Genomic DNA, 25,107 nt, shown 5'->3' with positions numbered 1-25,107 from the left:
CTTTATAGCCATAACACTGGGCTAATTTAGGCCTAACTGAGTGCGTGAATCATGGAGTATTTCTGATCGAGGTCTCGAAAAGAAAACTCCTTTACCTTCCAAGTAGTTTTTTGAGAAGCAAGTATCAAAGCACTCAGGTGAAAAATGCAAGTTTGGGTTATTATTACCTTATTTAAAGAAAAGTGATTTGGGGAAGTACGAGAAATACATCATTGGTTTAATTTTGGCTGCTACTATGGGTCAGTAGCCAACTAAGAGGAGAAACTGGGCTGTAAAGAAGAACTTCACCTCCAGAAAGGTCAGATTTATGCAGAAAGCCAGCAGGCTAAGCTAAGAACATGTCTTCCAGGGGCCTCAAGTTCCATTTTCACCTTTTCTTCTTGGTAAGTCTCAGTACTATAGGATACTTAGGTACACATAAGCCATTTTCTGCCGCATTTAAGGAAACCATTAACCACTTGCTTCTGTTATTCTCATCATGTATATTCAGCCCCTTTCTCTGTTCTGCTTTGCTGGACCTGTTGGGATTTGGAGGCCTTTGGAACATAAACCCTAAGGGTTGTGATTCTTCTCATTATTTGGCCCAAGAAATATCTCTATTTACTCTTTCTTTAGGAATAAGCCAGACATGGAATTTTTTTCCGTTCCCTAAGACTCACTTATAGAGTAAAAGTGGGAAATATTTCACTTTGGGGATTGTGTTTTATGGAGTTTAATACCCTCTGAGATGCATGAGATGACATGAAAAGTTCAAACACAAACTCTGCTGATAAATTCCTTGTGTGAATGACATTAACTGAAGAGCTAATATTTCTTACTGGGCTTTTATGCTGAACTTAGAAAATCAGGCCCATTTTAATATTTGAGATGGGGGAGAAAAAACTTCCTGGCTGAAACAGCATTTTCATTTTATCACTGTAATCTCTCTCTCTCCCTGCCCCTACCCCTGTCCCCATCTTTTACAGCATGTAGAGCAGAATTAACTGTTTGTGAGGCTCTTTTAGTTAGGAAGCTCCCAGTTAGCAAAGCAGAAACCAGCTCTGGTTATCTGGTGTGAACAAGAAAATTACCAGATTAACAATGAGAACTCAAATCTTAGAAAAGAGAAGGAATGGCCGGGCATGGTGGCTCATGCCTGTAATCCTGGCATTTTGGGAGGTTGAAGTGGGCAGATCACTTGAGGTCGGGAGTACGAGACCAGCCTGACCAACATGGAGAAACCCCATCTCTACTACAAATGTAAAATTAGCTGGGCTTGGTGGTGCACACCTGTGATCCCAGCTACTGGGGAGGCTGAGGTAGGAGAATCACTTGAACCCCGGAGGTGGAGGTTGCGGTGAGCTTAGGTCAAGCCATTGGACTCCTGCCTGGATGACAAAAGCGAGACTCTGTCTCAAAAAAAAAAAAAAAAGAGAAGTAACTGGGACAGGATTAAAGGCCAAGAAATGCTAAGCACAAGGTACAATTTTAGCATGATCTGTTGAGCTAGGAGGCCCCTGTCCTTCAGGCTCTGGCAAGAGGGAGGGCTCTGGTCAGTAGCAGGAGCTGGTCATTTCCCATCCAAAAGAGTTTACACAGTAAGAATTCAGGCATAGGTGGGACACAGGAGTGGGTACTAGATAGGCATGAAATAAAAACAAAATGAATACACAGAAAAACTGGACGATGAACCCCTGGAGGGAGTGACATTACCTAACCTTTTGACTTAAATGGCTGAGAACCAACTTTTGAGCTAGCTTGAAATTAGTTGTAATCAAAGCTCTCAAATAGTTGCTTCTGCAAGTACAGAATATTAAATAAACTGTGTCTAAACCTCCCATTCGTCTAGTCAATTCAGAGGAACTCCCCCATACAACCCAAGTAAAAACATAATGCCTTATGATGGAAATAACCCCGAAGTGGACACACTGAATTGGCTTTTAACTTAACTGACAGGATACATACGGTCAAAGTCAAGCAAAGCACTTTCCGGACCCATAAAACCGTATTGGATTAAGTTGACCAATCTGTCAAAGTAACCAAACTAACATATATGTGAAGATGAAACCTTGAAGAAAAGTTTAAAGAGGTTTTGTCCACTGTGAATGTCCTTTCACAGCTCCCCCAGAGTAGTATTTGTTTCTTTGTTTCAAATTAAATGATTCAATCTGGTCAAACAGATAATGCCTCAAGGAAGCAAATTTAGACTGTCAACACTATTCTTTCCTGTATTTATGAAAGGTTGTATTGATAAAATATCTGCATATCTGCTGCCTGTTTTTAATATTCTTATGGATAGTGTTAAAGTAAATTAAAATGGAGACTAGGCCGGAAAGAAACAGATGATATCAGACCTCATAAGTGACCTAAACCTTGCTTGGCTTGCAAAGACAAGTGAAACTTAAGCTATTCCTTGCAAATGCCTATATTAAAGAAAAACAGAACTTAAGCCTATCCAGTTGGAAGTAGCCAACAAACTTATGTATATGTATTTAGTGACTTTCTAATGGGATAGAGCAAATAAGGCAATTATAGAGCTATAACCAGTCACATACTGACTTGCTTTACTTTTGTGACCTTCCTATAAAAGCCCCTCCATCATGTTCCCTCTGTGCAGCTCGTGAATGACTTCCAGTTAGAAGCTGCCCAATGCATGAATTGTTGTTCGATCAAATAAACTCTTTAAAATTTTATCCTGCCTCAGTTTGTGTTTTAACAGTAGGTTATTCTGATAAGATTAGAATATGAATTGTATATCTGTATTTTAATTTTTTTTTAGTTTTGTTTCCCCTAGATTGCTCATCAGAATGTATTTTTATGTGTAAGAAAGCTATCTGTAACAGGGTAGTTTACTGTGAGGTTTTATCTATGCACATGTGCTCTGGATGTGTAAGTTGATCCAACCATCACAAAAGAGTCCTTTGTGTTAAAAAAAAAGAAAGAATTAAAGCTTTTAAAGGTTAAAATTTATTTAAACAAATGAGCCTTTTCCTAGGAAAATAGTGCCCAGATTGGTTTTCAAATGCATATAAAATTCAGCTTTTTAAAACTGATTTATTCACCTATTATAAAACCACCATGAACTATCACTGATCTTTTCTTAGTTATATATAGACAATGGGAAGGCTTACAATAAAAAAGTTTTGTTTCCTTAAAGAGCAATTTTCACAAGGAAGTTTCACATTTCTAAGAGATGCCAAATTAAAAAGGATAAAATACAATTTTGTTTAAGGTATCCATACAGAGGAACTGTATGATTGGAGCTGGATTCTATTCTCAAGGTTGTTCAGAGCCCAGATACTGGATGTTTCCTGCTGTCCATCAATATTGTGGCTTTTAGATTCACTCCTGAAAGGGAGAGACCAATGGGCGTACACTACATGAACCCTTTGGGAAGATAGAAAGGATAGGGGAGTCTCATCTCTTCTGGGAAGCAGCACTGTCCTTGGCTGGGCACCTCAGATTTTGTTTGATATACAACAGTACCCCCTTATCCACAGGGGATACAATCCAAGACCCCCAGTGGGTGCCTGAAATCACAGATGGTACCGAACCTAATTGCCATCAGTAGGAATGAACACATTTCTGTTCATGTCTTCCTTTTACAGATTTAATGCCTTTTCCATCTTAATTAAGCACTTATCATGAACTGTGGTTGAAACTTTTGCGGTTTGAGGTGTGAGAGCAAAACTAGCATGAATTTTTCTTTTTTTCCCAATTTCATGGATAGAAGATTTATTCTTCCTATAGGTGTAGCCACCCTTAGCATATGACTTTTCTTTACTAAATCAAGAACTTTTGACTTTTCACTTAAAAGAGATACTTTTGGACTTTTCCTTGGCATATCCAAATTTCCAGCATCACTACTCTTCTGTGGGGCTATCATTAAGTAAGAGAAGAGTTACTTAAACATAAGCACTGCCATACCACAACAGTTGATCTGATAACAGAGATAGCTACTAAGTATCTAACAGGTGAGTGGCATATACAGCCAGAATATGCTGGACAAAGGAAAGATTCCCGCTCCAGAAGAGACAGAGTGAGACACAATGAGATTTCATCACACTACTCAGAACTGCTTGCAGTTGAAAACTTATGAATTGTTTATTTCTGGGATTTTCCATTTAATATTTTTGGACCATGGTTAACCAAGGGTAACTGAAACCACTGAATGGGAAACTGCAGATCAGGAGGGACTACTGTAGAATTCTTTTCTCTGAAAATTCATCTCTCATTACTAATTTTACTGCCCTTTTTCTTTTTCTTCTTTTAATGTAATTTTGAAAGTTTTTAGAGTAAAAGTAAAATACTTCATGATGGGCTTTCAACTAAAAAAAATCCACACTTTTTATAAATTTGGAGTTGGAAATTTGGGTGTGAAAGCTGCTACGTCTCACATTTCTGTCTTGCTAACATATTTAATTATACATGGCAGAGCAAAGGAAGTTAGCTCAGGGTAAAGCTAATTAAGAGAAGTTTCTTTATAGGTACCATTAGCTGAGTAGTGACACACAGCTTTGGTGTTGCAATATTCTTATATGTTTCACCCTGATCACTAAAGTAGGCATAAAAGGTTGATGAGGTCTTGTCCTCTTACATTTTAAATGTAATTCCTAGAAAGGTAGAGAAGCCACACATATCTCAGTCTCAAGAAATAAAGGTGTTTCTCTGTGATTTACTAAACATTCTGTTCTATGTTGGCATAGAGCACAAAAACTGTATTATATGCAAAATTATCGAGAGATTTTGTGTGTGAGTACATGCATGCATTTATTTCTAAGTCCTGTAGAGTAACAATGAAATCTTACTATCTCTGAAATAAAGTTGAGATGCATTTTAAGGTAGGGCAGGCAGCCTATACTCAGAACCAATGAGTGCCTGGTACTTGAAAGAAACAAAGTCCTTGTTAAGTGAAGCCGTATCCTGGAGAGTTTTGTATCCAAACAATAACCTCAACATTGGTTGGTTCAGGGGAAACAGAATGAGTGATCTTAATTAAAAATTGCAATGCTCTACAGTACAAGTGTGAACGGTAGAGAGCAGTCACCCAGCCAAAGGTTGAAGCACACAAATTATGCTTAATTGAGCTCCATTATTGTTGAGTTTTTATTTTATTTTAAAATATACTAAAGACAGTAAGAGCTTCAAGAGAGGATATTAAACAACCATCATTGATCTTGAATTTAGCTGGTGGAATTTGAAAGAAACACTGCCCTCCTTTCTGAAGAGGAGGACCTCTGTTCCCGTAGTAACTGAGTTTCCTGGATTCTTGGTGACTTAAGTGGCTAAATTCGAACTCAACTTTGGCGAGGTAGCATTGTTCTGGTTTTTATTATGGATTTTTAAAAATTCTAAATTTTGTCTGTCTTAAAGAGAAGTCTAAAAAACTTTCAGTTTCTCTTTCTGATCTCACATTCTCTAAGGCCATTAATTGAATTTTGCTTTGTTTCATTGTTATTTTCATCTGAAGTTCTCATCTGTAATCTTTTGGTGATTGTTCTTCTAGTATCACTATTCACTGCATTGCAATTCTAAAAGATAAAAACCTCTCCCCCTCTTTCTCTTTCTATTCTATAAGCCCATTGATTGTTGTAAAAAAAAAAAAAGTTTAATTCACTCTCTCTTCAAGACTTTTACATTGTGTGTTCAAGTCAGCTTTTTGCTATTCTGAATATAAAGTCACTTATAGTTGTTTGGAATGATTTGGGTCATTTCAAAGATAATTACTATCAAAGCACTGAATGCAGACATTGAACACAAAATAGAATTCTTTATACCAAGCAGGTTCTAGCACAAAGTTGGTATTTAATGAACACTGGTTGATTGATGATGTGTTGACAAGGAGGTGATTTTCTTATGGCTACGTGACCACTCAGGGGTAACAACTAAAGGAAAAGTTATCTTTGATGCTACATTGTTTAATTTATAGTATACTGGTTTGATAGGACATTTTTTCCTCCCCAAAATGAGTTCTGAGTTTTTGCCTGTGGCATGGTTTAAAAAGAGTCTACGTTCCTCACTCTTCTCAAAATCCTGGCCTCATGTAGGGGTCACAGACTTAAATTGGAAACAGAAATATGAGCCCATATCTGATATGAGCATAGGAGTTACTTCCTTTCTGCATCAGAAGTGTCTATAAGGAGGGAAAGCAGATATGCTTTCTAACTCAGAAAGTGATCTGCTTTTTAGAAGTGGCAATATTATGCACAAGCAACATATAATTAAAATTGGTTGGAACTTAATATCCAAGTAAAGCACAAAGGAAAACATATTCCTGAAGCAGTGAAGGACATGCCATCCCAGAATATGCTGCATTGGTATGTTGATTATTTCGAGCTGAAAACGTTGGAAAAAGTATAATTGCAGAGGGCTAACTGACAAGTCTTTTTCTACACGGAGCAAGCCATAAAGATTCTTTTGGGAGGGCTGCCTTCTCCATAGAAGGGTAAGAGAATATTTCTTATCAGTGGAGACTGTGATTAGGTGCTGCAATGTGTCTGAACAAATAAACTTCCTGAAATAATCCTTATCTTCTACTTGTTTTACATTCATATAGCTTCTGGTCACTCCCATAGAACTTGTTTCCCCTAGCCAGATCCCTTTTTATCCTGTCATTTCTTCACAAATTTATCGTGGTGTTTGTTTGTTTGTTTTTGTCTAAAATGTGTAAAAGCGTGTTGCTTTGGTCACTTCTTTGAACTTCACTGTCTTGTGAAGATTCCCATGTATGTGTAAAATTAATAAAATGTGTACGCCTTTCTTTGTTAATCTGTGTTGTGTCAATTTGGTTCCTAGATCGGGCCAAAGAGCCCACATAAGAACTAAGGAGGGGAATAGGGGTGATCGTTTCCTCCCCTACAATATACAGTGTGTTTATAAAGTAAAAACAAGTCTGTCAGCTCTAAAAACACAGCTGTCTCCTTTCCTGTGGTAGGGGGTAAAACTGAGAGAGAGCTGCCCAGAGAGGAGAACGTGCAAAGACCAAGGAGCTGGGTCAAGCAGGAAGCTGTGATGTGTTAGGTTTTATTAAAAAGAAGCAATGGGGTCTTAAGCTTCATAATTTCTATACTACAGGGGTAAATAATATTCATTTGTCACGTGTGCTCGGAAAGAAGAAGTCTAGGAATTATTTGACTTTCCACAACTCCCCCATATGGCACCTTCGCAAATGCATGGCATGTATGACTGGTTAAATGCACCAAATCTATAATTGTGATTTTATCAGACACGGGACTTGTGTGGTTTGATATGTAGATGTGTCATTTCTTTCTCTTTTATTTTGAAAATTATCCTGCACATTCTCTTTATGTTATTCTCCCTTGAATCCTGTAATGATGTTAGTGTCAGTGGTCTTTATGAGCCTAGGAATTAAATAGATATGAAGCTTTGCGTGGGGAGTGTTATTGACATGGGTGACCTTGATTGTTAAGCAGTGCTTTATTACACATAAAGGTGAAGGGTTTTTTTTAAAATTCTTATTTAACACTAATTTTCCAAAATAGCCAACTATGGATTTACAGATGCTTACTTTGTGCCTTCTTGGGGAGATGGTGATTGTGACTGGACATGCTGAGGAATGTGGAGGCTGTCTTAGAACCATAAGTAAGAACCCCCAGATCATTCTGGACTAAATGTTTCCAAAGTGATAGAAGTGAAAGCAGAAAGTGCTGGCTTACTCGCCCCATGTTGCATTTCTCGTTGCTTCCATGTCTCACCTGAACTTTGTCTTTCTTCCTTTCACACACCCTCAAAACTTTATGCTTCTGCACTAACTGGACTTCTGTGCAATGCAGCTCTAGTTATTATATTTAAGCAGGCTTTGCTGCTGCCAACATTGGCGGCCCTCAGCCTCAATCTACACTGAGCGTAGTGATTGAGATGTTGTTAGTTCTCAGGAAGTTATAATTTAGTTAAACTCACTCATTTGCCTAACACTCATTGAACACCTATTGTGTGCCAGGTATTGTATTGAAGATAAAGGTACGATTTAGCCATGATTTCTATACTTCTGGGACTCACCCACCAAAAGGCAGCTATTCTGACAGATTGTTGCCACATTTAACTTTGCCTTGGTGCATTCAAAAATTCTTTTGAAATCCTAGAGGAAGTAACAATTAAACTGATCCTTGAGCAGAATTAGACTTGAGTGAGGAAGGGAAGAAAGGCATCCTAGCGAGAGGCAACAGCTGCTATAAAATTTCAGAGGCAAGAAAAAGTGACCTATTCCTGAAGCAGGTGGCTCAGTGTGCCTTGTGTAATTGTCCATGTGGGAGAGCGCTGGTTGATAAGGCTGGAAAGGATGGCGGGGGCCCAGGTAATGACAGACCTTGGAATGTGATGGAACTCGGCATTCATTAATTTATTCATTGCACAGACACTGTTTACATCCATGTGATGTGTTGCAGGTTAATAGGGGGTACAATGCCAAACAAGATAAACAAGGGCTGTGCCCTCATGGAATTACATTCCAATAGGGAAAATTGAAGATAAGTAAGTCAATACATAAAGACAATCATTGCAGTTTGTGTAAAAAGGAGCAGGAAGAAAAAAATACGTAATGTAATAGAAAATAGCATGGGGTGGGTGAGGGAAGGCAGAGACCTTTGTAGAAAGCATAGGTAGAGAGGACTTTCTGAAGGTGACACTTAGCTGAAACTTAACGGATGAGCAAGAGCCAGTCCTGGGGAGCTGAAAGAAGAGAGCTCCAGGTCAAAGGAGCAGCAAGTGCTCAGGTGTGAGAGGAAGCCAGTGAGCCCAGGGTGCAGGAGGTGTGAGGGAGAGTGGCCCGAGGTGGACGTGGCCATCTGTACAGTGCCACATCACATTATGCAGGGCCTTGCAGGCCAGGTAATGTGCTTGGTTATTCTCCATGCATTGAAAAGTCATTGAAGCACAGGGTCAGGGTTCCCTGCTTTACATTTGTGTCAAGCCCTTCTGGCGGCTGTATACAGAAAGGATTAGAATAGGGAGGGGAGGCCGGCAGGTCAGTTAAGAGCAGATGCTGCCCTGTTCCCCAGGTAAGAAGCAATGGTGGTCTGGCCTAGGGGGTAGACTTTGAGACAGAAAGAAGTGTACATATTCAGACTCTATTTCAGAAATAGAGTCAACAAGAATTAGAGCTGTTACATGTTCCTGGCCTGTGAAAACAGGACCTTAGCCATACATGGCTTATATATAACTACTTTTTTGTCCAAAGGTCAAGTGGTTCTTGGTGTCACACATGCAGTAACAAGAGAACAAAATTAAATGAAACAAGGAGATATTGGTCTCTGTTTTAATTTTGTCTGATTGACATAGGTGATGGTGTGTCTCCAGCATGACTCTACTGTTTAGCTTTAGGGATTAGAAAAGAAGTCATGATTTAACCATACATAATAGAAATAAATTCACTCTGGTTTTAAGCTAAACTTTGTCCTCGAGCCCCTTCTACCCCATGACAGAGCAATCCCAGTGATTTGTGGTGTTTTTGATACAAGACCAGAGAGGGGTTTCTGGAATGATGGGACTGGAACCACTCAGGGTCAGCGTAGTGAGGGAGGAAGGCTCCCCTGCCTGTGCCTGCGGTGGAAACAACTTAGGATTTTTAAAAACCAGTTTTTTAAAATGACACAATTCTGGACTTGGCCAAGAGTCAAAGCAAGTGATTTTGTTTGTACCATGACACCAGTGAAGAATTTAATGGTTCCAAAAAATCACAATTTTTTTTTTTTTTTTCTGAGGCAGAGTCTTGCTCTGTTGCCCAGGATGGAGTACAGTGGCACAATCTCGGCTCAGTGCAAACTCCACCTCCCGGGTTCAAGCGATTCTCCTGTCTCAGCCTCCCGAGTAGCTGGGACTACAGGCATCCACCACCATGCCTGGCTAATTTTTTATTTTTAGTAGAGACAGGGTTTTACCATATTGACGGGGGTCAGGCTGGTCTCGAACTCCTGACCTCAGGTGATCCAAACAACTTGGTTGGAGAAGATAGCTTTTCAGTCCTATATTGAGCCTGGTGAGAACAGACTGTCCAGTTGACCTGATTGTCAGGGTCAGGGCAGCACTCCCAGTGAAGAAAGGGGGTTCCAGTGTGCTACTGTGAAAAACTGTGACTATTGATCCTGATAATTGTTTGAGCAGCAGTATTCAACACACACCACAACCGTTTACGGAGCGCTGCTACTGTGTGAAGCATGAAAGATGTTCATTCATGAAAAATACTTTAATATCTGCTGCAGCTCAGACAGTCTGATTGTGGGTAAATCAGTCAGAGTTTCTGCTTCCATGAAGCTTACCCAGTATACATGCTCTGTGACATATGATGGAGCTGTGTCCCAGTAAACCTATCGTGAGTTAAAATGCATTTAATACTCCCAGTAAACCATTAAAAAGTCAGAAAAATTTGAGATGAACCATTGGAAGTTGGGGACCATCTGTATTTGGTGAGATGAAAAAAGTATGTAAATATGTCGGGTGAGGCCAGTGAGATAACTTCCAGAGTAAGGAGGGGTTACAGCTCACTGGGGGCATTCAGAAAGGGATCTGGGGAGAAACAGTTACATTATAAAATGCCAGGGTCACAGTGTTAGAAGGACCATTAGAGGCATAGAGGGTACAGGTTAACAGCCCAGCTCTAAAGTCCTACTGATTGGGTCAGAATCCCAGCTGAGTGACCTTGGGAATGTTCTTTGACCCTCCTGGGTCTCATCTATGAAATGAGGATTATTATAGCTCCCTCTTAGGTAATTATGAGAATAATGTATTCCACATGCTTAGTACAGTTCCTGACACGAAATTAGCCATTATTATTTTTATGGTTTGAGCCCATCCCATTCCATCTGTGAATCATTTCAGATGTTAAAAATTATTGGTTGGTAGATGGATAAGTTATCAAGAGGTAAACAGAGCAAAGGGAGAGCCTTTGAGGTAGGAAGACTGGCATGAGCAAAGACTAGTAGGAGACAAGTATGGGGTATGTTCAGGCAACAGCACATGATTACTCTTTGGCTGGAGTGTTGGGTTTTAGGCACAGTGGGAGATGGGGTGAAGAGGCAGACGCAGTTATACTGGAGAGAGCCAGTGGTCAGCAGTCAAATCTAAGGACTCTACTATATCATTGGCCTATCCTTTCCATATGAGAAGTTAGGACAAGTGAAAGATCAGGTAAACATTGGTGAGCTAACAGAATACAACTGACCCTTGAACATCACAGGGGTTAGGGGTGCTGACTCCCAGGCAGTCAAAAGTCTATATGTAACTTTTGACTCTCCCAAAATTTGACTACTTTTTACCAGAAGCCTTACTGATAACACAATCGTTAACACATTTTGTATGTTGTATGTATTATATACTGTATTCTTACAATAAAGTAAGCTAGAGAAAAGAAAATATTAGTAAGAACTAAAGAGCTTCTGCACAGCAAAAGAAACTACCATCAGAGTGAACAGGCAACCTACAGAATGGGAGAAAATTTTTGCAATCTACTCATCTGACAAAGGGCTAATATCCAGAATCTGCAATGAACTCAAACAAATTTACAAGAAAAAAGCAAACAACCCCATCAAAAAATGGGCAAAGGATATGAACAGACACTTCTCAAAAGAAGACATTTATGCAGCCAAAAAACACATGAAAAAATGCTCATCATCACTGGCCATCAGAGAAATGCAAATCAAAACCACGATGAGATACCATCTCACACCAGTTAGAATGGCGATCATTAAAAAGTCAGGAAACAACAGGTGCTGGAGAGGATGTGGAGAAATAGGAACACTTTTACACTGTTGGTGGGACTGTAAACTAGTTCAACCATTGTGGAAGTCAGTGTGGCAATTCCTCAGGGATCCAGAACTAGAAATCCCATTTGACCCAGCCATCCCATTACTGGGTATATACCCAAATGACTATAAATCATGCTGCTATAAAGACACATGCACACATATGTTTACTGCAGCACTATTCACAATAGCAAAGACTTGGAACCAACCTAAATGTCCAACAACAATAGACTGCATTAAGAAAATGTGGCACATATACACCATGGAATACTATGCAGCCATAAAAAATGATGAGTTCATGTCCTTTGTAGGGACATGGATGAAACTGGAAACCATCATTCTCAGCAAACTATGGCAAGGACAAAAAACCAAACACCGCATGTTCTCACTTGTAGGTGGGAACTGAACAATGAGAACACATGGACACAGGAAGGGGAACATCACACTCTGGGGACTGTTGTGGGGTGGGGGGAGGGGGGAGGGATAGCATTAGGAAATATACCTAATGCTAAATGACGAGTTAATGGGTGCAGCACACCAACATGGCACATGTATACATATGTAACAAACCTGCACATTGTGCACATGTACCCTAAAGCTTAAAGTATAATAATAATAAAATTAAAAAAAAAAGAAAAAATTAATTGGTAGAATTAAGAAAAGATGAAAATCAGAAAGAGGAATTATAATTACTATTAAGTGGAAATGGATCATTGTAAAGACTTTTCATCCTTATTGTCTTCTCATTAAGTAGGCTGTAAAGGAGGAGGAAGAGGAGGGGTTGGTCTTGCTATCTCAGAGGTAGTGAAGGTGAAAGAAAATCCATGTATAAGTGGACTCACACAGTTCAAACCCATGTTGTTCAAGGTAGACCTGTTTTCCCTGGAGTCTGTCTTGGAAAAACTGGGACTAGATAGCTCCCAAATGAACACAGTGTACATCAGGGGTGGTGTGCCCTCTTCGTAGCACTACCCTGGGCTCCTAGGGAAATTCCCAGCTCATTCTATTTAGACCCATCATAGTCAAGAGGTAAAGCTCCCCCTTCCTACTATTCCATTTAAGTTCCTCATCTTCTGTTTGGAGGGGCTGGTAGATTTCCCAGACCATAATATGTTCAATTACCTGTAGGGGATAAATCGCCAGTCCAAGTTGGGTGTAATAACTGGACTAAAGTTTGGGGGTGCTGGCCAATGGGTGTCCTTACTTGATATTTGGGTATGTTTTCACCTGGCCACCTGGTACTCTAGATGGAGACCCTAATTCTTTAAGGACTCGAGTTCTTCTATTCCTTTTTTTTTGTTTTAATAATAATAGAGATAGGGTTTCACTGTGTTGGCCAAGTTGGCCTTGAACTCCTAGCCTGAAGGAATCCTCCTGCCCCAGTCTCCCAAGGTGCTAGGATTATAGGCACAAGCCACTGTGCCTGGCCATTTCTGTTCCTTTTATACCCTAAAGTCATTCCCTCTTGCATCCTCCTGCCCCTTCCCCAGCCTGAGCTTTTCTTACTCTCTGGTTCCTAAAACCATTTCCTCTGTAAACATTCTATGACACTCTCTGTTCTGTATTTAGCCAGCAGTTTGTTTTTCTTTGTCCATGCATCTGCTTCAGCTTGAACTGGGGAGAAGGAAAGGAAACACACAGAACAAAACAGAAATCTGCCAATGGAATGTTTGTGAGAAAGGAAGGTACACGGAAAACAAACTGATGAACAGATGACTCTGAGGACAATAGGAGGCAGCCAAATACCTAGTCAGATAGAGGTGAGTCCCCAGTGAAATCCCACCTCCGAACCAACAGAAACAGCCTGAAGGCTGAAAGACCAGACTGCTGGTCCTGGATGAAACCTGCGACCCAGAGTGAGAACTTCCGTTTCTGTTTGCCTGACCTTTCTTGGTTGATTCTTTCTGAATAATGCCGTTGAACCAATCTAATGTTGCTTTTTCCAGTACTACCTACTGCCTGCCCCTCCCCTATTCTGAGCCTATAAAAGCCCCAGACTCAGACAAATTGGGTGGACTTTCCTGCCTTCAGATAGGGGGACCACCCCTGCATCCCCACTCTGCTGAAAGCTGTTTTCATCACTCAGTAAAACTCCCTGACTTTCTCTTTGATTGTCAGTGTATCCTCATTCTGCTTGGGCGCAGGACAAGATCTTGGGAACTAGTGTGCAAGTCAGAGTCAGCCTGAGCAGGCTAAGTGGGCGGGCCATCTCCTATAGCAAGTAGCATGGCCGAGTGAGGCCTGGGCAGGGTGTCACTGGCCAGAGGTCCGTGGCTTGCAAAGTGATCAAGAAAAAATCCTGCGTCAGCTCCTTCAAGGTATATATGTTATTTCTAGTCTTTTTATGATTCCCTTCTTCTCAAAGCCATCCACCTGGGGAGGTGACGTGGAAGAATATAGACAGCCCAGGATGGGAAACAGGAGCTCTGAGATGTAAGCCTGGCTGTGGTGGTGGCTCAGTAATATTCTGGACCAAGTCAATAAACTTTTGCTGGATTCAGTTTACTGTCTTTTAAACAAGGTGGTTGCACCAGATAGGCCGACTAGAATGGTCCTTTTACAGAACTAACAGGCTGTGGTTTTGCCTTTTCTCAGCCTGTGAGAGATCTGATTTATGTTTGATTCTTTAACTTACAATGAGGCCGAATATCTAGAAAAGCATCTGTATTGAAATAGCTGAGAACCGGATTCAGTCCCTTCACCCTCAGCTTTCCCTCTACATGCTTGGTCGTCTTGTAAACAAATAGCCTTTCCCCTGAGCAAGACTCATATGTGATATTGCAGTTTTTAAATCAAATCAGAAAGAATATGCTTCAAAAATAATTTCTTAAGGATTTATTCACTGTTTGCTTAGTGCAGGGGTTATATTTAGTCGCATTTTAAGCTCTCCAATTTTATCTGAAATGTACACGGGAAGGAAATGAGAGAAGCAATTGAAAAACAATAGAAAAAGCACTTAGAATAAATAGAGAAGGTTTGGTAAAATCTTCCAATGTGTGGGAACGATTTCAAGACTTTCTACAGATCTTTAAACATTCCACCTGTTTCATTTGGGTGTTAAATGGAATGTATGCACTGCTTTCAAAGCTATCTAGAATCCTAGAAGTTTTGCCTCCGAGGTAATAAATGTACAAAATGCATGGTTGTGCCTCTTGGCTATCAACACGCCCTGCTTCAGACCTTTTTGAGATAAGTCTTTATCTCAGCTTTTTACTTTCTGCTTCATAATTGCCCAGCTAAGCTAATGAAGCCCATTTGGTGTTGTGAGCATTCAAAGCGCTCATTTGCATGAAAGCTACCACCCCTTAATTTTGTAAAACAGATATTAAAAAATAATTCCCTGCTTCTGATCATGATCAAGACTCTAGGGATGAATCCTAAAATTTAAGTCCGTTCAGAGTTGTCCTTTTATGCTCATAATCATTTGCTGAACTTAAAACGCTTGGGTGCTTCCTTTTGCAGTGTTGTCTTTTTTTTCTCTCTCTCTCTCCTTCTCTCTCTCTCTTCTTCTCTCTCTCTCTCTTTCTCTCCCCCCCCACCTTGCGTTCCCTTCCCTTCCCTCCTTCACCTGCAAATGGTGGCACAGTGCCAACAGCACCCAGCTACCACTCTGTTTGCTTGGTGACATGAATCCTGCAAGTTAGGAATCAAGGTGTAGGGGAAAATGATGTGGCTTTGGCATCACTTCCCTTTCACAGGTGTCTTATTACATTTTGACAGGTGTCTGACAGGAGATGCTGTCAGAGCTAGGATTTAACCTTGGAATGCCACCTTCAATTAGGTTGTCTCAGGATAGGAAACAATGAAATGGATCTGAGTGGTTGATGCCTCAATATTGTTCTATTTAATTTCATTTCTGTATCAGATGTATTGCCTGTGTGGGCATTTTTTTTCCAGGTGCTACAGAAATAGGTGCCGGTTGGGCCCTGTCACTAAAACTGTGAGTTTCATAAGCTGTTCTTGTTGAGGAGTCAGATGAAGCAGACCTGTCATCCCAAAATATATTCAGTGGAAGGCAGATCTGGTATTGTTTAGATACCTTCACACTTAATGGGGTTTTAATTTCTCATAAGTGTCTCAACTGCTAACAGCAATGAAATGCATTAGATATCATTTGTCAAATATAAAAAAAAGTAACAAAATGAATGATTAAGAACTTGAGATGGGGAAAATTCTGTTAGTGGGTAGACTCTCTTAGAAACTTCACTGGGTAACACTGTCTCTCTGTTTTTTAATCTTCAATTTTTTTTTAAATTTTGGTTTTCTGGAATTTTGGGGGCTCTGAGAGCACATATATTCAGCTCTGCCTAGCAAAATAAGATAGGATTCTCACACCTTCCACATACACAGTTTTTCACAAATGAGAGGCACTCACTTGTATTTGTGGTAGCTGGAGCTGAACAGATTTTTAAGGAAATTTGAAACACTGATGCCTGTAGTAGGCAATATAGAACAGGAGTCCCCAACCTTTATGACACCGGGGACCTGTTTCATGGAAGACAATTTTTCCACACACCAGGTGGTGGAGGGAGTGGTTTCGGGATGAAACTGTTCCACCCCATATCATTAGGCATTAGATTCTCATAAGGAGCCCGCATTCTAAATCCTTCGCATGTGCAGTTCATAGTAGGGTTCTTGCTCTTATGAGAATTGAATGCTGCTGCTGATCTGACAGGAAGCTAACCTCAGGCAGTAATGCTTGCTCACCCACCACTCACCTCCTGCTGTGTGGCATGGAGGTTGGGGATCCCTGGATAGAATACCCACCTCCTACCGAAGACGTCCATGTCTTAATCCCCAGAAACTGTGGCTGTGTTACCTTGTATGCAGTGGGGAATTAAGGTTGCAGATGGGATTGAGGTTGCTGAATAGCTGATGTTAAAATAGGAAGATTATCCTCGACTGTCCAGATGGGCTCAGTGTAATCTCAAGGATTCTTAGAAGTGGAGGTGGGAGGCAGAAAAGCAAGTCAGAGTGATGTGATGTGAGATGGTTTCGTCCCATTATTGCTGACTTTAAAGATGGAGGAAGAGGCCACGAGCCAAGGAATGTAGGTGGACTCTAGAAACTGGAAAAAAAGCCTCTGGAAAGGAAATCACCTCTGCCCACAACTTGATTTTAGACCTGTGTCAGGCTCAAGGTGTCAGCTTTGCCCACACCTGGAGACCTGTGTCAGACCCCCAACTTCCAGAAGAGCAAGATAAGAAAGTGGTGTGGTTTGAAGCCACTAAGTTTGTGTTAATTTGTTACTGCAGCCATAGGAGACTGATGCGTTGCCTTGTAAGTGAGGCAGTGGTTACCTAATTTTCCTGTCGAAGTTCATGGTGTTTGAGCATGAAGTGGAATTTTTCTTCCATTTGGAATTTTTTCTTCTCTGTGACAGAGATGTCTTTGGCACCAAGCTGGTTCCAGCTTGAAATATGTTTAGTTTGAACAGATGCACAATCTATTTTCTCTTTTCTGCTCCCTGAGATTACATGAGGAAGTTCATTATAATCAGCTATTAAGACCCTTAACACTGATATTTTTGATTTGCTTACAGAGTTCTTTTGCTCACAGTGAATGTCATTATTGTTATTATTTTTATTATTGTGCTGTTCCAGCTAGCTCAGATATCTTGGCACCTCTTGCTGGAGCTGGGATGAGTTTACCAGTGTTTCACCCTCCTTTCCATTTCTTCCATTCATTAATCCTCTCTTGCTGGCCTCCTAGTGACTTGTTCTTACCATACTTACCCTTGGTCTGAGATATATGTGTGAAATAAAAGCACCTCTGAATGGAATCAATCTAGAAATGCTATCATGTTTCACATACTTTTTAGTTAAAAGCCAGACCTTAATGTAGACATTGTAAAACCATGATTTTGAAAATCTTTTACATTACCTCTAAAGTACTATGTAGATAAAATGTTGCTTCATACTTCTACCATGGCTAGCCTGTCCTTGCAACAGATCATTATTTCTTAGGTTGAGAACCAGATGAAGAAGTTGACTTGTGTTCTGAGGCCATGTCATACAAAGACTGTAGATCTTTATGTAATCAAAACTCACATGGTACCAAGCAGATATAACCAAATCAATATAAACCAGTTACAATTATGAAACAAGTATGCTGTATAATCATTTATTCTTTCATTCATTTTCATTCATTTAACAGATGTGTGTTCAGTGTCTGCAACATACTGGCATAGCTTCTGAGAGGGGTTACTGTTACTTGATTGCAGATGTATCTGGAGATTATTGTTGTACTATTCCTTAAAATGCCTTTATCTGTCTTCTACGACTCACCAGTAGTGGAGCCTGTGGGTAGCAGCTAACCAGGGGGAGACTCCTGACTTAATTAGCAGGTTGGAGGTACTATGGTGTATTTGTCTGTTCTCACATTGCTATAAAGAAATATCTGAGACTGGGTAATTTATAAAGAAAAGAGGTTTAATTGGCTCACAGTTCTGTACGCCATACAGGAAGCATAGCAGCTTCGGCTTCTAGGGAGGTCTCAGCAAGCTTCCAGTCATGGCAAAGGGAAAGGGGGAGTGAGGCATCTCATGTGGTGGGAGCAGGAGAAGAAGGGCAAGGTGGGAGGTGCCGCACACTTTTAAACAGCCAGATCTCATGGTAACTTACTATCATGAGAACAGCACCAGGGGGATGGTGCTAAACCATTCGTGAGAAACCGCCCCCATGATCAAATCACCTCTCACCGTGCCCCACTTCCAACATTAAGGATTACAATCCCACATGAAATTTGGGCAGGGACACAGATTCAAACCATATCATACAGTAAACCCCCCAAACATCCCAGTCTCTTCTGTATAAGAGTGGCTCCAGAGAAGAATGTTCTGTGCCAGATCACATGGATGACACTCTCTTCCTTCCTCAACTCCTTATCACTCCAGGTGCCAACAAGTGGCAGCCATCTGTTCTCTAGCCAGCAAGTTCTAGAACCTGAACAGGGACATTTCGCTTACAACTCTAGAAAGTCTTTTACTTTCTTGTCAATAAACCAAAGACCCTTCCTCCTTATAAATCTTCTTCAAAGCATTTTTCTTCCTTCAGATAACAAACTGATATGTCCTTGCCTGGATGGGCTTTAGGAGAGTTCAGAAAGAGTGAGCTCTTAAGAATAAAACTGTTCACCTGCCTGATAATCCCTGCTACTTAAGGTTTTTGAGTGTCAACTCTGTTTCAGTTGAATTACTTGTAGTTGCAAAAATCCCTTTACAAAGTAAGCTACTGTAGAGCAGTGCCTTTTCCAAGGAGACGACTGTCTGCTTCTGCATCAGTGAGCTGAGGCCAAGAGGCTAATGATCTCCTAGTTGTCAGTCTGAACATTGTGGTTAATCGGTCATTATGGATGAGTATGATGAGAAACTATTTTGAAATCATATTCAGTGTTTCTTACCTGCTTCAACTTGCTTTGCTCCTTGATTTCCTTCACTTCCACCTTGAGGATCTTACCCCGACCCCAGAGCTCAGACAACAGATCTTCTTACACAGGTGCACAGGCCCTTTGCTTCTAAGAAGTAGTAACACTTGTCTCCTTAGATGTATGTTTCACCCAAAGCCTGTGTGGCCTGACTGGTGGCAGGTACACTCTGAACCAAGCATCAAAGCAGCCCATCAAAGACACTCATGTCAGTTCTCAACTATTCAAGACCCCAGCATGTCACTCTAGTGGTAGATAGCAGAGAAAGGGTTGTCACCTTCACTTTGTTGGTCATTCTAAGAGGCTCCCTTCCCTTCAATTACTTGTGGGTGTCAGAAGAAGAAAGAGAACACAGGAGATATATTGTATGTTGCGGCACTTCAAAGGTGATTACTTTTTCTACCCATCAATCACGTAAAGAAAATTCTCCCAGCTCACTTGATAATCCTATTTTGCTTTTGAAGAAGGGAGACTGACTTTCTACCAAACAGGCCACTGAATTAGCACTGTCATTACTGACTTTTGAACTCATTAGGGCTTATTTAGTATTCCCAAGCTGTAGAATGGTCTGAAAAGTAATTTCTCCAGTGATGGGTATGAAGAGAGGAATGACAGTTTTGCAGGAAACAAATTGCGAATTGATCCTTCACATTTTCATACTGGGAAACCATGCATTCTCTTTGGTTGGGCACTTAGTGAGAGGTTAAGTTTACTTCTGGAATTAATTGTAGCATTGCCATGTAGACCATTGATGTACTTGGGGTGGGGCACAGATGGGAGAGATGATCAGATTCCCATTTGGATAGATGCAGTCTTGGCTCCAGATCAAGAAGGAACACTCACTTTTTTGTATTAGGAATTAAGAATTCATATATGTAAAGCGTTTAGATCAATGCCTGGAACACAGTAAGCACTACATAAGTGATGGCTGTTGTTATTGTTGTTGTTCCATTCATTTTAATTCATATATATTTGTTATTCTGTCATCTGTAAGTGGGTTCTATGGTTTGAATATTTGTGTCTTCTCCAAATTGCATGTTAAAACTTAATCCCTAATTCAACAATATTATGAGATGTCGCCACTGGGAGGTGATCACTTGTTTCCTCCAAAGGAGCTGCCAACAAGTTACCATTTTGGAAGCAGAAGACTACCCTCACCAGAAACCAGATGCTAGGACCTCGATCTTGGATTTCCCAGATCTGTGAGAAATAATTTTCTGTTCTTTATAAATCACCCATTCTCAGGTATTTTGTTAGAGCAGCACAAGTGGTGTAAGACAGTGGGTAAGCCTTTCATCCAGCCTATAATGGAATGGGATTATTTTTGTTGTTGTTGAACTTGTTTTATTATTTAGATTCATAACCCAGAAGCTTGTATGGGTGACTAGCTGGCCTCTTTCCGTCCATTTATCCACTCAACCATCCATCCATCATACCATACGCATATTTATTTATTCATCCAACATTTGTTGAGCTTCATCTACTCTGTGCTATGTAGTGGATGTACAACAATGGACAGGGAATCATGGTTCCTTCCCCCACAGAACTCATAGTTTATTGAGGATACCACCACCAACAAAAAAAAAACGAAAATGTACTACAAAATTAATAAAGTTAGAGTAAGCTGTGGTAAGTGCTCTAAAGAAAATAAATGTGTCATGAAGTCAACAAATATTAATCACTTGTGTTTGTTAAGGCCACTGATTATAGGTCTTCATAAGAAGTGTGCTTGGAGTATTCCCTCCACATCCAAAATCATCTTCTGTGGAACCGTGTGGAATTATGCAGCTAGCTGTCAACCATTCCCCACCAAACAAGAGACTATGTCTCATAAATGATGATTTCTGCCTTTGCCATTAGAGTTGGGGCCCTCCATTTCTGTAAGCCCCAGCTTCCTTTTAACATCAAGGCCTAGATTTTGGCAAACTGAATTGGCCTAAAAGCATATTCCCTTGAAATTGTTGCCTTACATAGTCTTTCCTAACCAAGTCTGGGTATTTTTTCATTTAATAAATATTTATTGAGTACCTACCATGTGTCAGGCACTTTTCTAGGTTCTGGGCATAAAAAAGCAAATGGTATGCCTAGTACTAATTACCTGCCAAGTTTCTTATCCAATTAAATATGTTTGTTGGACATATGCAGCAAATGCTAAACTTTGTTTTTCTATAACTTTGGAAGATGAATTGTCTTTAGATAGTAAATAAGAAGGAATTGAGTAGTGCTAGATCTATAAAGTAGGGTTGAGTCTAATAACTCCCATAAGAGAGATTCAAGTACAGTGTTTATTTATGCAAAAAAAGGAATGTTCTCCTCTGATTGTGGAAACTGAGGAGACCTTGCTGAAGAAGTCAGGACTCAAGATGAATCATGAATTAGAGTTGGGGTTTCCATGACATGATGATGTAGGATGATACTCGGGCATAGGGAATAGCACTTTATGCATGAAGGTACAGGTTTCTTGGAAAGAAGTAACCAGCATGGCCGTGCAACTAGTTAGTGAGAACAGGGAACTAGAATAGAGGTCTCCTTAGTAGCATTTAAATACTCTTTGCACTCTACCATGTGGTGTTTCTAAGGATCATGCTTGATTTGTTTGTACCTGTCAAGGCACATGTTGAAATTTGATCCCCAGTATTGGAGGTGGGGCCTGGTGGGAGGTGTTCGGGTCATGAAGGCAGATCCGTCATGAATAGATTAATGCCTGCCTTTGGGGGATGAGTTCTCCATCTGTTAAGATTCCCACGGGAACTAATTGTTGAAAAGAGACTAGCACCTTGTTGACATCTTGCTTCCTCTCTGTCATGTGATCTCTCCATACATAAGCTCATAAGCTCCCTTTCATCTTCCACCATGAGTGTAAGCAGCCAGGGGCCCTCACCAGATGCAGATATTCAATCTTGAACTTTTTAGCCATTAGAATTGTGATCCACATAAATCCCTTTATTTATAAATTACACAGCCTCAGTGGCACCTTTGTGGCGATACAAAATGAACTAAGACAGAAAATTAGTACCCAGTGGTTGGGGGTAATGGGCAGCAGTTGGAAGAGTTTGGAGGTCTCAGAAGAAGAAAAAAAGACAAGGGAAAGTGTTGAACTTCTTAGAGAATGGCTAAGTGGTTGTGACCAAAATGCTGATAGAAATATAGACTGTAAAATCCATGCTGACAAGGTCTCAGATGAAAATGAAAAACTTACTGGGAACTGTCACCCTTGTTAGATAGTAGCAAATAACTTGGCTGCATCCATGTCCTTGGCTGTGTCCATGTCCTAAGGGCTTTGTGGAAGGTCGAACTTAAAAGTGATGAGGGTGGGGTATCTGGTGGATGAAAATTCTAGGCTGCAAAGACCTCAGTTAGTGGCATGGCTACTTTTAACAGGTTATGCTGAATTAAAGCAGCAAAGGAAAGATCTAAAGGTGTAATTTATAATTAAAAGAGAAGCAGAGTGTAAAAGTTTGGAAAATCTGCAGCCTGGCCATTTGGTGGGAAAGGAAACATTTTCAGAAGAGGAATCCAATGCTATTGCCCAGTCCAGTGAAATTGCTAAAGAGATTAGCATGACTAAAATGGAGCCAGGTGCTAGTAGTCAAGCCAATGGGAAAAAGGCCCTTAAGGCATTTCAAAGATCTTCAGGACCACCCCTCCTATCACAGGCCCAGAGGTGTAGATGGACAGAATGGTTCAGGTGACAGGCCTAAAGTATTGCTGCCCTGGGCTGCCTCTGGATGTTGCTCCCTGCATCCCAGCTGCTCTGGCTCCAGCCATGGCTCAAATGGCCCCAGATATAGCTCAGGCTCCTTCTCTGGAGGGTGCAAGCCATGAACCTTGTCAGTTTTTGCATGACGTTACGTCTGCAGGCACCCAGAATGCAAGGGTGGTGGAGGCTTGATGACTCATAGATTTCAGAGGATTTTAGAGATGACTCATAGATCTCTGAAAGCATAGACAGAGACCTTCCACAGAGGTGCAGCCACCACAGAATCTCTATCAGGGTTCCTAGTGGAGCTATGGAAGTGGAGCTACCAAAAGGACTCCCAAATTATACAGCCACCAGCAGCAGCAGCAGTGTGTAACCTCAGCCTGGAAAAGCCACAGACATTCAACTCCAACCAAGGAAAGCAGCTACTTGAGCTGCACCCACTGAAGTTATAGGGGCAGAGCTGCCTGAGGCATTAGGAGCCCACCCCTTGCAGTACCTAGGATGTAGGGCATGGAGTCAAAGAAGATTATTTTGTAGCTTTAAGATATAATGTCTGCCCGGCTAAGTTTCAGACTTGCACAGGGCCTGTTTTCTCTTTCTTTTGGCCAATTTCTCCCTTTTGGAATGGGACTGTTTACCCAGCGCCCATGAAACCATTGTATGTTGAAAACAAACATCTTATTTTTGATCCTATAGGCTCATAGCTGGAAAGAAATTACCTTGGGTCGCAGATGAGACTTTGGACTTTAAACTTTTGAGTTGATTTTGAAATGAGTTAAGACTTTTGGGACTACTGAGATGAAACAATTGTATTTCACATGTGAGAAGTACATGAGTTTTGGGAATCCAGGAGTGGAATGCTATGGTTTGGATGTTTGTCTTCTCAAAACCACATGTTGAAATTCGATCCCCAATGATGGGAGGTGGGGCCTGGGGGAGGTGTTTGGGTCAGGAGGGCAGATCCTTCATGAATAGATCGATGCCTGTCCTTTGGGTTAAGCAAGTTCTCACTCTATTAGTTTCCAGAAGAGATGGTTGTTAAAAAGAGCCTGGCATCCCCCCACCCTTTTACTCTCTCTCTTGCTTCCTCTCTCACCATGTGATTTGTGCATACAATGGCTTCCATTTGCCTTCTGCCATGAGATGATGAAGAAGCCTGAGGCCCTCACCAGATGCAGATACCCAATCTTGAACTTTCCAGCCATCAGAATCATGAGCCAAATAAATATCTTTTCTTTATAAATTATACCACCTCAGGTATTTCTTTACAAAAACACAAAATGGACTAAGACTGATCATATCCCTAATTCCAAAGTCTCCTAGGAGGAGCCACCTTAAATGACATTGACTGTGTGTGAGGGACTTTCCGAAGAGTTTGTCACTTATCCTGCCAGCAGCACTGTAGAGCCAACAGAATTGCCTGTATACAAATGAGACAACTGAAACTCAAAAGATAAACAACTTGTCCAAGGTCATTTGATATATAAACCATTTTGGCCTGTAGGGCACAGGAGAGGACACTTAGAAGACTTTGGAGTTGTATCTTCTGACCTCCCCTATAATTGTGTTTCTGGCTGTTAAAGAATACTGTATATGAGGTTCTGAAATGACAACAAGTGGCATTCAACTTATAGCAAACTGGTAGAAACTTTCTGGGAAAACATTCCAGAGGAAAAAAATAACATGAGAATTTGCTTTGGCTCTGAAGCACTGCAGATAAAAATCCCTACTGTCAGGAAAGCAATATTAAACATTTTGGAATATATACACATGCATGAGTTAGTGATGCTTTAATTTATATATAGATGCTTAAGTGAAAAGGGAAGATATAATGTAAGTGTAGAATGATGTCATATGGAAAAAAACCCAAGCAAAGGATGTAGTAGGGCCTTTGGAAGAACCTAGACCTCAAAAAATCAGAGGCACCTGGACAGAATGATCTGTTCTTGGTAATCTTCTCTCTGCTTGTCTGTACCCGTCTTTTATCTCTGAAGATCTTTGTCTCTGTCTAGTTTATAAGGAAATCTTCATCCCTTGAGTTAATACATTGTAAAATCTAGACCACTCTCTTTTGTTCCTGTTTTGAGTGTGTGAGGAAGGAATTCTGGCCCAGCTAGGATCACTTGCCTAAGTCTGTTGTCATATTACACAAACATGGCTACAGGGAGCCAGTCCCTAGAAGTGGCAAACCAATTCCAGAGAAGGTGTTCGGCATATAACTCAGAAGATAGTGCCTCCAACATG

At 40.7% G+C, this 25,107-nt stretch overlaps 1 protein-coding gene across 10 annotated transcripts in view; it reads left to right on the top strand.

The window, feature by feature from the left end:
- The window catches only part of FHIT (fragile histidine triad diadenosine triphosphatase), a 1,510,123-nt gene that overhangs the window by 1,149,353 nt on the left and 335,663 nt on the right, over positions 1–25,107 (top strand). Inside the window, exon 1 of one of the 10 annotated variants that reach the window (XM_055383489.2) lies at positions 13,322–13,495. The exons of the other annotated variants lie outside the window; for them this stretch is intronic. The gene's annotated coding sequence lies outside the window, so the exon portion shown is untranslated. Of the gene's footprint in view, positions 1–13,321; positions 13,496–25,107 lie in introns of those variants that run through there. 10 annotated transcript variants of the gene reach the window in all.

This window comes from Gorilla gorilla, chromosome 2 (assembly GCF_029281585.2).
Source record: "Gorilla gorilla gorilla isolate KB3781 chromosome 2, NHGRI_mGorGor1-v2.1_pri, whole genome shotgun sequence".
Lineage (NCBI taxonomy): Eukaryota > Metazoa > Chordata > Mammalia > Primates > Hominidae > Gorilla > Gorilla gorilla.
This window is presented reverse-complemented; position numbering and strand designations above follow the sequence as displayed.